At 44.9% G+C, this 17336-nt stretch overlaps 1 pseudogene across 1 annotated transcript in view; it reads right to left on the bottom strand.

Annotated features, from left to right (window-relative positions):
* The window catches only part of LOC311138098 (kazrin-like), a 202355-nt pseudogene that overhangs the window by 10916 nt on the left and 174103 nt on the right, over positions 1-17336 (bottom strand). The window contains exon 5 of the transcript in view: positions 10862-11053. The product of the transcript in view is annotated as a kazrin-like (transcript). The remainder of the gene's footprint in view (positions 1-10861; positions 11054-17336) is intronic.

Raw genomic sequence — 17336 nt, forward strand, 5'->3', positions numbered from 1 at the left:
AGCACGCTGACTGCCACCTGTTGCTCCCTGATCGGAAGACAGAGGAGGGAAGGAGGGATAGATGGGGGAGGTTAGAGAGATGAAACAGAAGTGATAGGTTTTTTCTTCTTTAGGTGCTCACGCTGCCGGCATTCTACACACAGCCAGTCTGCCTTATCAGGGGATGAGGTAAACATTTGTTTTCAATGCCAATTTAAACAAGAAAATTTGACACTGTTAACTTTGCTCTCTTTGGGTTTAACACATAGACATTAAAACCAGTAGCTAGTGATAGCATGGAGATCATCCATGTATTCCTATGGAAAACTACCGATGCCTCATGAAGCGGGAAGTATTTGAATTTGAAGCACGCCATATTGCTGAATGGAGTTGAATTGCACCAAAGAAATCGCTAAAGATCATGGTGAAAGTGAATGTAACTAGCAAAGAATCATGGCGGATGTCGTTGTTTTCATCCTACCTGAGACAGTCAACCGGGAGCCTCCTCGTAGCATGCCGGCCCGTGATTTGACTGTGTCAGCACGTGATCGTGCGTGATGACAAATGTAGTCAGAATGGCTCACTATTTAATTAAATATCTCGATTTGTAGCAAACTTTAAAATAATTCATAGTTGGGATTGAACTTCATCATAATAAACACATTTTACAGTCGTGTTCAAAAGTTTTGAGAATGACACAAATACAAATTTTTACAAAGTCTGCTGCCTCAGTTTTGATGATGACAATTTGCATATACTCCAGAATGTCATGAAGAGTGATCAGATGAATTGCAATTAATTGCAAAGTCCCTCTTTGCCATGAAAATGAACTTAATCCCAAAAAAACATTTCCACTGCATTTCAGCCCTGCCACAAAATGACCAGCTGCCATCATGTCAGTGATTCTCTTGTTAACACAGGTGAGAGTGTTGACGAGGACAAGGCTGGAGATCACTCTGTCATGCTGATTGAGTTAGAATAACAGACTGGAAGCTTTAAAAGGAGGGTGGTGCTTGAAATCATTGTTCTTCCTCTGTTAACCATGGTTACCTGCAAGGAAACAAAAAGGGCTTCACAGGCAAGGATATTGCTAGCAAGATTGCACCTAAATCAACCATTTATCGGATCATCAAGAACTTCAAGGAGAGAGGTTCAATTGTTGTGAAGAAGGCATCAGGGCGCCCAAGAAAGTCCAGCAAGCGCCAGGACCGTCTCCTAAACTTGATTCAGCTGCGGGATCGGGGCACCACCAGTGCAGAGCTTGCTCAGGAATGGCAGCAGGTAGGTGCGAGTGCATCTGCACGCACAGTGAGGCAAATACTTTTGGAGGATGGCCTGGTGTCAAGAAGGGCAGCAAAGAAGCCACTTCTCTCCAGGAAAAACATCAGGGACAGACTGATATTCTGCAAAAGGTACAGGGATTGGACTGCTGAGGACTAGGGTAAAGTAATTTTCTCTGATGAATCCCCTTTCCGATTGTTTAGGGCATCCGGAAAACCCCTTGTCCGGAGAAGACAAGGTGAGCGCTACCATCAGTCCTGTGTCATGCCAACAGTAAAGCATCCTGAGACTATTCATGTGTGGGGTTGCTTCTCAGCCAAGGGAGTGGGCTCACTCACAATTTTGCCTAAGAACACAGCCATGAATAAAGAATGGTACCAACACATCCTCCGAGAGCAACTTCTCCCAACCATCCAAGAACAGTTTGGTGACGACCAATGCCTTTTCCAGCATGATGGAGCACCTTGCCATAAGGCAAAAGTGATAACTAAGTGGCTCGAGGAACAAAACATCGAAGTGTTGGGTCCATGGCCAGGAAACTCCCCAGACCTTAATCCCATTGAGAACATGTGGTCGATCCTCAAGAGGCGGGTGGACAAACAAAAACCCACAAATTCTGACAAACTCCAAGCATTGATTATGCAAGAATGGGCTGCCATCAGTCAGGATGTGGCCCAGAAGTTAATTGACAGCATGCCAGGGCGGATTGCAGAGGTCTTGAAAAAGAAGGGTCAACACTGCAAATATTGACTCTTTGCCTAAACTTAATGTAATTGTCAATAAAAGCCTTTGACACTGCTTGTAATTATACTTCAGTATACCATAGTAACATCTGACAAAAATATCTCATAACACTGAAGTAGCGAACTTTGTGAAGACCAATACTTGTGTCATTCTCAAAACCTTTGACCACGACTGTAGAGCCCAAAACAGACATCTAATTTCATTTTGGCCATTCTGGTGATTCAAATTTACATAGGCTTTCAAGGGCAGACCAGGGGCCTCATTTCTTAATCACGCATAGGCACAAATCTGTGCATAAACCATGTGTGGTATCATTTCCATGCAAAGTGTGTGAATTATCATTGGGCGCATTCGAGCAGATCACTTTTTTAAAGGTGTTGACCAACGTTGGCCAGCGCCTTTCAAAGTGTGTTGCGTTATGGGTATAAAAAAATGTAGAAATTGCATTCGACTGAAAATGTCTGCAGTTGCTCTTCATCAACTGCAACTTGAAGTCAGAACCAAAGCATTGTGGGAGACAACCTTGTTCAGTTTTTTTGTAAGTGAAAGACACTACCTGCTCACTACCTACTTTTTAGCTACTTTGCAACTGCTTACCATGTTAGCTAACCCTTTCCCTAACCCTAACCCTTTTAGCTAACCCTCCCCCTAACTCTAACCCCTTTAGCTAACCCTTCCCATCACCCTAACCTTAACCCTGACCCCTAACCTTAAACCCTAACGTTAGCCACCTAGCTAGAATTCGTAGCATATCATACGTTTTTGAGAATTCGTAACATAAAGTATGTTTTGCAAATTCGTAACATATTGTACGTGTTGCAAATTCGTAACATATCATACGAATTGTAATTCGTAACATATCATACGAAATGGATGATGGACATCCACAAATTAATAAATACCATACGAAACGTAACATATCATACTAAATGGAGCGTCTCGGATTTACATACAGAAGGAACAAAAGGAACACCTCTGGACAAAAGGAACACCTATGTGAGAATGCTGTTCATTGACTACAGCTCAGTGTTCAACACCATAGTGCCCTCAAAGCTCATCACTAAGTTAAGGACCCTGGGACTAAACACCTCCCTCTGCAACTAGATCCTTGGACTTCCTGACGGGCCGCCCCAGGTGGTAAGGGTAGCCAACAACACATACGCTGATCCTCAACACGGGGGCCCCTCAGGGGTGAGTGCTTAGTCCCCTCCTGTACTCCCTGTTCACCCACGACTGCGTGGCCAAGCACGACTCCAACACCATCATTAAGTTTACTGACGACACAACGGTGGTAGGCCTGATCACCGACAATGATGAGACAGCCTATAGGGAGGAGGTCAGAGACTTGGCAGTGTGGTGCCAGGACAACAACCTCTACCTCAACATGAGCAAGACAAAGGAGATGATCATGGACTACAGGAAAAGGAGGGCCGAACACGCACCCATTCACATCGACGGGGCTGTAGTGGAGCGGGTCAAGAGTTTGAAGTTCCTCAGTGTCCACATCACCAACAAACTATCATGGTCCAAACACACCAAGAAAGTTGTGAAAAGGGCACGACAACGCCTTTTCCCCCTCAGGAGACAGAAAATATTTGGCATGTGTCCCCAGATCCTCAAAAAGTTCTACAACTGCACCTTCGAGAGCATCCTGACCAGTTGCATCACCGCCTGGTATGGCAACTGCTCGGCATCCAACCGTAAGGCGCTACAGATGGTAGTGCGTACGGACCAGTACATCACTGGGGCCAAGCTTCCTGCCACCCAGGACCTATATACTAAGCGGTGTCAGAGGAAGGCCCAAGAAATTGTCAAAGATTCCAGTCACCCAAGTCATAGACTGTTCTCTCTGCTACCGCACAGCAATTGGTACCGGAGCGCCAAGTCTAGGTCCAATATTTGATTTGATTTGAATAATATGAAATGCTCTGAGACAAGGTTGAGTGCAGTGTGTGTTTTTAGAGACAGGTGGGACTCGTTCATTCTGTAGAACAGCAATGTTGGCCTATACGCCTACAGTAGGGAGCTGTTGAGGATTGATGGCTTATTGGTGAGTGTTGCCTCCTTTTTTGAAGTATATTTGCCATTGCTAAAACAACTAATTGTCTTAATGGTCTTCTCTTTGTAGCTATCCCATAGGGCGGCACACAATTGGCCCAGCGTCGTCCGGGTTTGGCCGGTGTAGGCCGTCATTGTAAATAATAATTTGTTCTTAACTGACTTGCCTAGTTAAATAAAGGTAAAATAAAAAAATAAAAATGTTTTAGCTTTTTACTGGTCAAGCCACAATTGAGCGAGACAAATAAAACCTTTTGGTTGTATTCAACCTCTGACACTAGCACCTCTATTTTAGTTGCGCAGTTGTAGGCTATTTCACGCCCCACATGCATTAAAGGGATGATTTTGACCATATGGTAAATTAGGGGCATTTCAAAGGTTGTGCACGAACACTGAAGCTGAGAACAATGTATATTTATCAATGGTTATCTCCTACCGGTGTAGGATTGTTTGATAAATCACACTTTTTCTATGCATACAAACATTCTACATTTTGTGCGTAAGTAGTATTTTAGAAACATTCAAAATTCCTTTCATAAGTAGTATTTTAGTAAAATACTACTAATGAACGGAATTTAGAATGTTTGGATGCATAGACAAAGTGTGGTATATCAAATAATCCTACGGCCATCATATGCACACCGGTAGGAGATCACCATTGATAAATACCAATCCTTCTCAGCCTCAGACCTTGGCCATTTGCATTTCAAAACGCCCCTAATTAACCACAGATGGTCAAAATCATCCCTTTAAAGCCCGTGAGGAATATACAACGCTTTACCATGAAATACAGCCACACAACCAAAAAAAAGCACACAAAAAAAATTACTCTTCCGAGACTGAAAGAGGTGCTAGTGTCAAAGGTTGATTACAACCAAAATGTTTTATTTGGCTGTTCAGACCAGTAAAAAAAAAACTATTGCAACAAGAGAGGACAATTAGGACAATTCAAGTTGTTTTAGTAATGGCAAATATTCTTCAAATGAATAGATAATACACCAATAAGCCATCTATCCTCAACAGATCCCTCCTGTAGGTGTATAGGCCAACATTGCTATTCTGCAGAATGAATGAGTCGTGCATTCCACCTGGCCACCACATACAGCAACATCTTTTGTCCATCACACAACCTATCAGCTGCACATTAAGTGAGTGGAAGCCTTTTCTGTTCACATTGTTGAACTCGTTTTGGGATTGTGCTTTTATGGCGATGTGGGTGTCGTCTATTGCTCCGTTCGTATTTCGGAACCCATTGATGGCAAAGAAACCTTTCTTGACTTCAACCTGTTGTGCGATTGTGTTCGGAAATTGGTTTACATCCAAAACATCTGCTCATCGAGAGCTGTGAGATGCCAATCGTCAAGCTCCCGCTGAAAAGTGCCCGTGGAAAAAACCCAAGGGTGGATAGCACTTGGATGTGCACTGTAATGGCATGTGTTTGCCTTTCCAAAGTAGATCTTAAATCCTTGCAAAAAATCCTATAAAATTGGTTTTGAAAACTATCTGATGAGCCAATCTGTACTTTCTGCAAAAAAGTCTCACCTGTCTCAAAACATGTGGTCTCTGCTAAATGCAGCTTGTGCCAAATCTTCCAACAGAGCAAGAGTAGACATCTCTCATTTAATTTCCCATTATCTCAGTCTTTTATAGTATTTCAACAAGGGTTTAACTTTCCCAAGTGACTCTAATTTAACAAATTACTGTACTTTATATGGATTATTATCGTAACAAATGCACTAATGTGGTCAAATTATATGATATAGTCTGTCAAGATATGTTGCATGAATTCACAATGTAAATACAAAGAAATCGAAAAAAAAATATTACTCTCACAATTTCACACATTTTCAACATATATTCTCCCCATTCACTAGGCTATGCTTGACAAGCAGTGCCCTTATTCCACCACTTGGCACTGTGCGTAGGCATGGTCATGGCTGTGCATACATTTACGCACACTCTCAACCAAACATTCATATTGATAAATCTCACACTTTGCATTGAAATTATCCAACGCATGGTTTACGCACAGATTTGTGCCTACACATCATCGGTAAATGAGGCCCCAGGGCTTTTGACACTGCTAGGTTGCTATGTAGTTGCCGATCAGCAGAGCTCATGACTTCATGCTCCAGAGCATTTTCTCCTGTCAAATATTTATTTGGGGTAGGAGTAATAGGGGTTGGTTTCACAAGAGAAACCACACTTGGCCACAGCTATGATGACAAGCTGTCTCCTCTCACCATCACATACTATACATAACATTACACTACAAGCCAAAAAAATATATATCTTCAAACAAGGCCTGTGTGCTACCATTTATGGAACTCAACCTTAAAGGAACTGAGCCTAGACTAGAGCCAAGTAGACTAATGAACAGATCTCATTACTGACACTGTGGAAGGACGGATCAGGCAGAAAGTATTGACTTATACAGAGGGGAGAACAAGTATTTGATACACTGCCGATTTTGCAGGTTTTCCTACTTACAAAGCATGTAGAGGTCTGTAATTTTTATCATAGGTACACTTCAACTGTGAGAGACGGAATCTAAAACAAAAATCCAGAAAATCACATTGTATGATTTTTAAATAATTAATTAGCATTTTATTGCATGACATAAGTATTTGATCACCTACCAACCAGTAAGAATTCCGGCTCTCACAGAGCTGTTAGTTTTTCTTTAAGAAGCCCTCCTGTTTTCCACTCATAACTTGTATTAACTGCACCTGTTTGAACTCATTACCTGTATAAAATACACCTGTCCACACACTCAATCAAACAGACTCCAACCTCTCCACAATGGCCAAGACTAGAAAGCTGTGTAAGGACATCAGGGATAAAATTGTAGACCTGCATAAGGCTGGGATGGGCTACAGGACAATAGGCAAGCAGCTTGGTGAGAAGGCAACAACTGTTGGCGCAATTATTAGAAAATGGAAGAAGTTCAAGATGACGGTCAATCACCCTCGGTCTGGGGCTCCATTCAAGATCTCACCTCGTGGGGCATCAATGATCATGAGGAAGGTGGTGGAAAAAGTACCCAATTGCCATACTTGAGTAAAAGTAAAGATACCTTTAATAGAAAATGACTCTTAATAGAAAATGACTCAAGTAAAAGTGAAAGTCACCCAGTAAAATCCTACTTGAGTAAAAATCTAAAAGTATTTGGTTTTAAATATACTTAAATACCAAAAGTAAATGTAATTGCTAAAATATACTTAAGTATCTAAACTAAAAGTATAAATCATTTCAAATTCCTTATATTAAGCAAACCAGACGGCACCATTGTCTTGTTTAAAAAAAAATACGGATAGCCAGGGGCACACTCCAACACTAAGACATCATTTACAAATGAAGCATGTGTTTAGTTAGTCCGCCAGATCAGAAGCAGTAGGAATGACCAGGGATGTTCTCTTGATAAGTGTGTGGATTAGACAATTTCCCTGACCTGCTAAGCATTCAAATGTAATGAGTACTTTTGGGTGTCAGGGAAATGTATGGAGTAAAAAGTACATAATATTCTTTAGGAATGTAGTGAAGTAAAAGTTGTCAAAAATATAAATAGTAAAGTAAAGTACAGATACCCCAAAAAACTACTTAAGTAGTACTTTTAAGTATTTTTACTGAAGTACTTTACACCACTGTTTACAACGTAGGTGCACAGGTTGAGAGAATTTTGGGTAATCAAGGTGACAGACAGTGACACAGTCAATACCGCCTTGCAGTGTTGCCAATTTAGCGACTTTGTCGCTATATTTAGCGAGTTTTCAGACCCCTCTAGCGATACATTTTCAAAAAAGCGACTAGCGACAAATCTAGCGACACATCTAGTGACTTTTTCTGGTGTTATTGTAGACTTTTGGAGACTCTGACGTGAAAGCACATATCGTTCTTACTCTTCTCAACGAGCAGCGGGTGCTGCCGCCACCCCCGTGGGCCCCACCCCCATCCCAAAGCACTCACAGGTGGCCCAGTCCTCGCGCAGCAGTCCCTCCCAGCTGCAGTCAGAGCAGGAGATGTTCACCCCTCCGCGTCCAGACTGCAAATGAATCGCGCATGCGGGAAGCCGCCGCTGGCTGATCCTGCCCTGGCTTACATTCAGGGCGGGATGTAAATATAGGGTGTTTTTACTCACTTTTTGTCTCTCCCACGACATTATTCCTCTCTCCTACAGCATCCATCACAATTACATGCACATTGACAATTATGCAAATTAGGTGATGACGTCATTTAGCGACTTCTAGCGACTTTTAGGACAGCCAATAGCTACTTTCCTTACTGATGAGTTGGCAACGCTGCCTTGCACACTCTTGCCTGCATCTAGCTGATCTAGGGTGTAATCATTAGTCTAACAGTTGCAAACAAGAGTTTCTATTGGACAAATTCAGGTATGTTAATCCCCATTTTGTTCCATTTGCTTCCGTTTAAGAGACGTTTTTCAACAGAATCGGCACAATGAATACATCCCTGATCAGCAATGGTGCACGACTCCAGGATTTTTGGAGTCGACTCCACACAACTACTGATCACACGGAGCATACAAACAGCTCATTGTATATATAATTCATTCTCGCATCTATCTACGCGCTCGCCTCCTCTCACCTTTTCCCTTCGCTTGTGGACTTCAGTGCACAACACATCAGCTGTCTGTGACCAGGTGAAAAAAACGTTCAAGCCAAACATTCATATCATGCGCGTTAACCGCTACACACAGCCTACATCGTTGTCACGTCATAGTCAACATAGCTACTATAACTAATGTGTTAGTAAACACGCTACAATCATGCAGTACAGAATACTGTAAGCAGTAAGCTAGCACTCTCTCTCTCTCTAGCTTCTTCTTAATTTTGGAAGAAATTAATTTGTTCAACTGTTGTCTTTCTCTCTCTTTGAGTCAACCACTCACCACATGTTATGCACTGCAGTGCTAGCTAGCTGTAGCTTATGCTTTCAGTACTAGATTCAATCTCTGATCCTTTGATTGGGTGGACAACATGTCAGTTCATGCTGCAAGAGCTCTGATAGGTTGGAGGATGTCCTCCAGAAGTTGTCATAATTACTGTGTAAGTCTATGGAAGGGGGTGAGAACCATGATGAGCCTCCTCGGTTTTGTATTGAAGTCAATGTTCCCAAAGGAGGACAGAAGCTAGCTGTCCTCCGGCTACACCATGGTGATACCTTTCAGAGTGCTGCTGAGGCTACTGTAGACATTCATTGCAAAACAGTGTGTTTCAATCAATTATTTGGTGACGTGAATATATTTAGTATAGTTTTATCTAAAAAGGATAACATTTTAAATGTTTCACTATTTTTATTTTTATGAACTTTACTGAGGAGATTGGTCCTCCCCTTCCTTCTTTGAGGAGCCTCCACTGGTAAACATATGGGGCATACCAGACACATTTAGGTCAGATACAATTTTTCAAGGGATCGACTGATCGATGTGTTGAGTGATAAACTGATATCTCTAGTGAGATTAAGTGGGTTTGACTGAGCTGTGTGAGAAACATATGGGGCTTTAAATGGGTGTGGCAGGGCTCAGATAGCTGTGTAGGATATTAGGCCTGATGCCTCATTGCATCAATGCTGCATAATCAATTCTGCAGTCAAATTTTTTTTCATTATATAATCCAAATGTTTTACTGGATATGTGTGCAACGAAAGTTAAACATTCACCTTTTGCTAATATTTCTGTCAAGTCTACGCATACAATTTGATGTATATGTTGGATAAATCGTATGCACCACACAGAACACATAACGCACTGCAACTGCCTCTGCAACACAATGCTGCAAGGCAAACGTAGCGATCTATTGGAAATTAATGTACTTCTGGTGTACCAAAACGGTCTTTGAATGTTTCTAAAATACTACTTACGCACAAAATGTTGAATGTTTGTATGCATAGAAAAAGTGTGATTTATCAAACAATCCTACACCATTTGCATACCGGTAGGAGATAACCATTGATAAATATAAATCGTTCTCAGCCTCAGTGTTCGTGCACAACCTTTGAAATGCCCCTAATTTACCATATGGTCAAAATCAGCCCTTTAATGCATGTGGGGTGTGAAATAGCCTACAACTGCGCAACTTAAATAGAGGCGCTAGTGTCAGAGGTTGAATACAACCAGTAGGACAGTAGGGTAGGACTCAGGTAGGACAGTAGGGTAGGAGTCAGGTAGGACTATCAGGGTAGGACAGTAGGGTAGGACTCAGGTAGGACAGTAGGGTAGGACTCAGATAGGACTAGCAGGGTAGGACTCAGGTAGCACAGTAGGGTAGGAGTCAGGTAGGACTATCAGGGTAGGACAGTAGGGTAGGACTCAGGTAGGACAGTAGGGTAGGACTCAGATAGGACTAGCAGGGTAGAACTCAGGTAGGACAGTAGGGTAGGACATTAGAGTAGGACTCAGGTAGGACTAGCAGGCTAGGACAGTAGGATATGACTCAGGTAGGACAGTAGGGTAGGATAGTAGGGTAGGACTCAGGTTGGACAGTATGGTAGGACTCAGGTAGGACTAGCAGGGTAGGACAGTATGGTAGGACTCAGGTAGTACTATCAGGGTAGGACAGTAGGGTAGGACTCAGGTAGGACTAGCAGGGTAGGACAGTAGGGTAGGACTCAGATAGGACAGTAGGGTAGGACTCAGGTAGGACTCAGATAGGACAGTAGGGTAGGACTCAGGTAGGACTAGCAGGGTAGGACAGTAGGGTAGGAGTCAGGTAAAACAATAGGGTAGGACTCAGGTAGTACTAGCAGGCTAATAGGTGAATACAACAGGTTTCCCCCTGACCTTGTAACGCCTCTTTGGCGCGATCCAGCTCCTGCTCCTTGTCTCCCATCTGCACGCGGAGCTCAGTGGCAGAGAGGAGGTGGGAGGAGCAGCCGCCCTGGGTCTCCTCGAGGTCCTTACTCAACATGTCCTTCATCTGCCTCAACAGGTGCACCTCTTCCTGCAGCTGGGCCACCTCCTCACGCAGCAACACTACACAGAGAGAGAGAGAGACTTCATTTTCGATTCCTTATCCACAGAAATGTGTCTTTCTGCTTTTAACCCATCCCCCTGAGGTGGGGAATGGAGAGCAGTGAAATAATGAGGAAGGAAGAGTGGAGAGGGAGAGTTGGTGAGAAAACAGGGAGTAAGGAAAGAGAGAAAGAGAAATGTAATGAAAATAAAGGAGGGAGAAGAAGGGAAGAGGAGAAAGACAGACAGAGAATAAGTGAGGGAGATGGTGAGAGTCGAGAGGAGAAACGTGGAGAAGGGAGAGAAGAGGGAGGTGTGTGACAGAGTTACAAAGGGAGAGGAGGGAGGTGTGTGACGGTTACAAAGGGAGAGGAGGGAGGGTGTGTGACAGGGTTACATTTACATTTACATTTACATTTACGTCATTTAGCAGACGCTCTTATCCAGAGCGACTTACAAATAGGTGCATTCACCTTCTAGCCAGTGGGATAACCACTTTACAATGTTTTTTTTTTTTTTTTTTTGGGGGGGTGGGGGGTGGAGTAAAGGGGGGGGGGGGTAGAAGGATTACTTTATCCTATCCCAGGTATTCCTTAAAGAGGTGGGGTTTCAAATGTCTCCGGAAGGTGGTGAGTGACTCCGCTGTCCTGGCGTCGTGAGGGAGCTTGTTCCACCATTGGGGTGCCAGAGCAGCGAACAGTTTTGACTGGGCTGAGCGGGAACTATGCTTCCGCAGAGGTAGGGGAGCCAGCAGGCCAGAGGTGGATGAACGCAGTGCCCTCGTTTGGGTGTAGGGACTGATCAGAGCCTGAAGGTACGGAGGTGCCGTTCCCCTCACAGCTCCGTAGGCAAGCACCATGGTCTTGTAGCAGATGCGAGCTTCAACTGGAAGCCAGTGGAGTGTGCGGAGGAGCGGGGTAACGTGAGAGAACTTGGGAAGGTTGAACACCAGACGGGCTGCGGCATTCTGGATAAGTTGTAGGGGTTTAATGGCACAGGCAGGGAGCCCAGCCAACAGCGAGTTGCAGTAATCCAGACGGGAGATGACAAGTGCCTGGATTAGGACCTGTGCCGCTTCCTGTGTAAGGCAGGGTCGTACTCTCCGAATGTTGTAGAGCATGAACCTACAGGATCGGGTCACCGCCTTGATGTTAGCGGAGAACGACAGGGTGTTGTCCAGGGTCACGCCAAGGCTCTTCGCACTCTGGGAGGAGGACACAACAGAGTTGTCAACCGTGATGGCGAGATCATGGAACGGGCAGTCCTTCCCCGGGAGGAAGAGCAGCTCCGTCTTGCCGAGGTTCAGCTTGAGGTGGTGATCCGTCATCCATACTGATATGTCTGCCAGACATGCAGAGATGCGATTCGCCACCTGGTTATCAGAAGGGGGAAAGGAGAAGATTAGTTGTGTGTCGTCAGCGTAGCAATGATAGGAGAGGCCATGTGAGGATATGACAGAGCCAAGTGACTTGGTGTATAGCGAGAATAGGAGAGGGCCTAGAACTGACCCCTGGGGGACACCAGTGGTGAGAGCACGTGGTGCGGAGACAGCTTCTCGCCACGCCACTTGGTAGGAGCGACCGGTCAGGTAGGACGCAATCCAAGAGTGAGCCGCGCCGGAGATGCCCAGCTCGGAGAGGGTGGAGAGGAGGATCTGATGGTTCACAGTATCAAAGGCAGCAGACAGGTCTAGAAGGACAAGAGCAGAGGAGAGAGAGTTAGCTTTAGCAGTGCGGAGAGCCTCTGTGACACAGAGAAGAGCAGTCTCAGTTGAATGACCAGTCTTGAAACCTGACTGGTTTGGATCAAGAAGGTCATTCTGAGAGAGATAGCAAGAGAGTTGGCTAAAGACGGCACGCTCAATAGTTTTGGAGAGAAAAGAAAGAAGGGATACTGGTCTGTAGTTGTTGACATCAGAGGGATCGAGTGTTGGTTTTTTGAGAAGGGGTGCAACTCTCGCTCTCTTGAAGACGGAAGGGACATAGCCAGCGGTCAAGGATGAGTTGATCAGCGAGGTGAGGTAAGGGAGAAGGTCACCAGAGACGGTCTGGAGAAGAGAGGAGGGGATAGGGTCAAGCGGGCAGGTTGTTGGGCGGCCTGCCGTCACAAGTCGCAAGATTTTATCTGGAGAGAGAGGGGAGAAAGAAGTCAAAGCATAGGGTAGGGCAGTGTGAGCAGGACCAGCAGTGTCATTTGACTTAACAAACGAGGATCGGATGTCGTCAACCTTCTTTTCAAAATGGTTGACGAAGTCATCCACAGAGAGGGAGGGGGGGGGGGGGGGGGGATTCAGCAGGGAGGAGAATGTGGCAAAGAGCTTCCTAGGGTTAGAGGCAGATGCTTGGAATTTAGAGTGGTAGAAAGTGGCCTTAGCAGCAGAAACAGATGAAGAAAATGTAGAGAGGAGGGAGTGAAAAGATGCCAGGTCTGCAGGGATTCTAGTTTTCTTCCATTTCCGCTCAGCTGCCCGGAGCTCTGTTCTGTGAGCTCGCAATGAGTCATCAAGCCACGGAGCTAGAGGGGAGGACCGGGCCGGCCGGGAGGATAGGGGACATAGAGAGTCAAAGGATGCAGAAAGGGAGGAGAGGAGGGTTGAGGAGGCAGAATCAGGAGATTGGAGGGAGAAGGATTGAGCAGAGGGAAGAGATGATAGGATGGAAGAGGAGAGAGTAGCGGGAGAGAGAGAGCGAAGGTTGCGACGGCGCATTACCATCTGTGTAGGGGCAGAGTGAATAGTGTTGGAGGAGAGGGAGAGAGAAAAGGATACAAAGTAGTGGTCGGAGACTTGGAGGGGAGTTGCAGTGAGATTAGTAGAAGAACAGCATCTAGTAAAGATGAGGTCAAGCGTATTGCCTGCCTTGTGAGTAGGGGGGGACGGTGAGAGGGTGAGGTCAAAAGAGGAGAGGAGTGGAAAGAAGGAGGCAGAGAGAAATGAGTCAAATGTAGACGTAGGGAGGTTGAAATCCCCCAGAACTGTGAGGGGTGAGCCATCCTCAGGAAAGGAACTTATCAAGGCGTCAAGCTCATTGATGAACTCTCCAAGGGAACCTGGAGGGCGATAGATGACAAGGATATTAAGCTTAAATGGGCTAGTGACTGTGACAGCATGGAATTCAAATGAGGAGATAGACAGATGGGTCGGGAAAAATTGAGAATGTCCACTTGGGAGAGATGAGGATTCCTGTGCCACCACCCCGCTGACCAGATGCTCTCGGGGTATGCGAGAACACATGGTCAGACGAGGAGAGAGCAGCAGGAGTAGCAGTGTTTTCAGTGGTAATCCATGTTTCCGTCAGCGCCAAGAAGTCGAGGGACTGGAGGGTAGCATAGGCTGGGATGAAGTCTGCCTTGTTGGCAGCAGAACGGCAGTTCCAGAGGCTGCCTGAGACCTGGAACTCCACGTGGGTCGTGCGTGCAGGGACCACCAGGTTAGAGAGGCAGCAGCCACGCGGTGTGAGGCGTTTGTGTAGCCTGTGCGGAGAGGAGAGAACAGGGATAGGCAGAGGCATAGTTGACAGGCTGCAGCAGATGGCTACAGTAATGCAGAGGAGATCGGAATAAAATGAACTAAACATCTGGGAAAGGAGAGAGCGGGGCCTCCCTCACCACAACTCCCAAATATAACTCTCCCAACTTCCACCTCAGAAACTATAATTGTTGTAAACTACAGCGGTTCAATGTTTTCTAGGAATAGACTAACCTAGTTTATTCAGCTAGCTAACTAGGTGCAGTATTATTCCGTGAAAAAGGGAGAGGAGGGAGGTGTGTGACGGTTACAAAGGGAGAGGAGGTAGGTGTGTGACAGGGTTACAAAGGGAGAGGGGGGAGGTGTGTGACAGGGTTACAAAGGGAGAGGAGGGGGTGTGTGACAGGGTTACAAAGGGAGAGGAGGGAGGTGTGTGACAGGGTTACAAAGGGAGAGGAGAAGGAACAGTGTGAGTATGAAGCTTTATCTTGGCCAGGTCGCAGTTGTAAATGAGAACTTGTTCTCAACTGGCTTACCTGGTTAAATAAAGGTGAAATAAAAAATAAAATAAAAAGAAGCATATGACAATATTTAGGCTCAACTCAACACCTTTTTTTTCAGAGTGGAAAACCTACAGCAACACCTCCCACTGGGCACACACTGGTTGAATGAATGTTGTTTCCACGTCATTTCAATGAAATTACGTTGAACCAACGTGGAATAGACGTTGAATTGATGTCTGTGCCCAGTGGGATGCACAAGCACTCGCTCATACGCACACACACACACACACACACACACACACACACACACACACACACACACACACACACACACACACACGGCTTTAAGCTGAAGCCATGGGTGATGAGAGATAGAGATAGACGAGGAGTGACAGTGGCAGGACAAATTGGCAGGGCTGCAGAGGCAGTGAGACACGGTAGTTTGCTAAGACTCTATAAAAATATATATCTGGAACACAAGCTTCAGTCGTGTTCTTTAGCTCCGTGCCTTTCCACTGTCAACCTGCCTCACAGCCCTCTGGGAGCAAGGGACTTAGAGCGATAAACAAAAGCAGGAAACCAAGGATACAACAGAGAAACAGAGAGAATCCGAAGACATTAATTGGCACAGTATCTCCTAACACACAAGCACATTTACCAAGGCAAGCAACACAAACACAAAGATGCTGAACTGAATAGAGGAGACAAGGCCTCCATTTTATAAGATACAAGGAATCGACTAGCTGAGGTTAGTTTAGAGCTTCATTTCACCCCAGTAAGGGCCGGGCCGCACACCACAACAAAGAAATTAACTTGTCATACTGAGTTATATTTTCGCACTAAAGCTTCTAGAATATATACAGTATCATGGTTCAGAACAATGCACAATGTTTGTATGACTGGGCAGAAGCCATACCAACAGCAGAAATCAGCAGCCAAATCACTTCCAGCCCTAAGCAGGCTAGGGGGCAGGGCGGGTTGGTAACTGGGAGACCACCTGTAAAAATCTGATGGCTTCTGGAAGTGGTTTTGGCCACTATCCTTCCTCTAGTCAAAGATGCCCAAGGGCACTGACATGGCATGAGAGCCGCAGTGCGTTCTGGCATTAATACTGTACTTGTTGTGCATTACACAGGTAGGTGCTACACATTGGTGGTGTACAGTACCTGAACCAGGAGATGGACTTGGCACTCTGTGATGTTGCATGACGATAGATAATAAATATTTCAAAACTTCACGGGCAAATCTTCTCCGGTATGAGGGTGTAGGGGAGCTGTGTGTGAACAGAGAAAGTGTGTGTGTGTGTGTGCGCACGTGTGTGTGTGTGTGTGCATGTGAGCGCCTGTGTGTGAGGGCCTCCCCAGGCCTACAGCCAGACGACGTGGGGCTGCTGAGGCCCAGATAAGAGAGAAAGGGACAGTCCATCGGTCACTGTCGACTCTGGCTGTGGAAAGACGTGCTAGGCAGCAGCTCTGTATTATACATGGCACAAGGAGGTAGTTTCACAGCCTTCCTGCCGGCTAAATCCGCTCATTCATCTGTTTACCTATAGGCTTTCTTATTTGTAGCAGGCGAGCCCAGCTGCCACCTTTGATAGCTCTGTAGAGCAGAGCAGCCAGACACAAGTAGAAGTATGCATCCCAGGCAGTTATGTGCTGTTCAGATGATTTGCAGTCGTAGTTTCAAGTGTTAATGTCACGTGCACAAGTACAGTGAAAAGCATTTCTTGCACACTCCAAACCCAACAATAAAGTAATCAATATCAATGTAGTACCATAAATAACATAAGATAGAACAAAAACACGAAATAAGAATAATAACTGTGCTGTTATAGTAATATATAGTACTAACTGTGCTTTTAGAGTAATCTGTGGTACTAACTGTGCTGTTATAGTAATCTGTGGTACTAACTATGCTGTTATAGTAATATGTGGTACTAACCGTGCTGTTAGAGTAATCTGTGGTACTAACTGTGCTGTTATAGTAATCTGTGGTACTAACTGTGGTGTTATAGTATTCTATGGTACTAACTGTGCTGTTATAGTAATCTGTGGTACTAACTGTGCTGTTATAGTAATCTGTGGTACTAACTGTGCTGTTAGAGTAATCTGTGGTACTAACTGTGCTGTTAGAGTAATCTGTGGTACTAACTGTGCTGTTATAGTAATATATAGTACTAACTGTGCTGTTATAGTAATATGTGGTACTAACTGTGCTGTTATAGTAATCTGTGGTACTAACCGTGCTGTTAGAGTAATCTGTGGTACTAACTGTGCTGTTATAGTAATCTGTGGTACTAACTGTGCTGTTATAGTAATCTGTGGTACTAACCGTG

The sequence above is a fragment of the Coregonus lavaretus genome, assembly GCF_964263955.1.
Source record: "Coregonus lavaretus genome assembly, chromosome: 12".
Lineage (NCBI taxonomy): Eukaryota > Metazoa > Chordata > Actinopteri > Salmoniformes > Salmonidae > Coregonus > Coregonus lavaretus.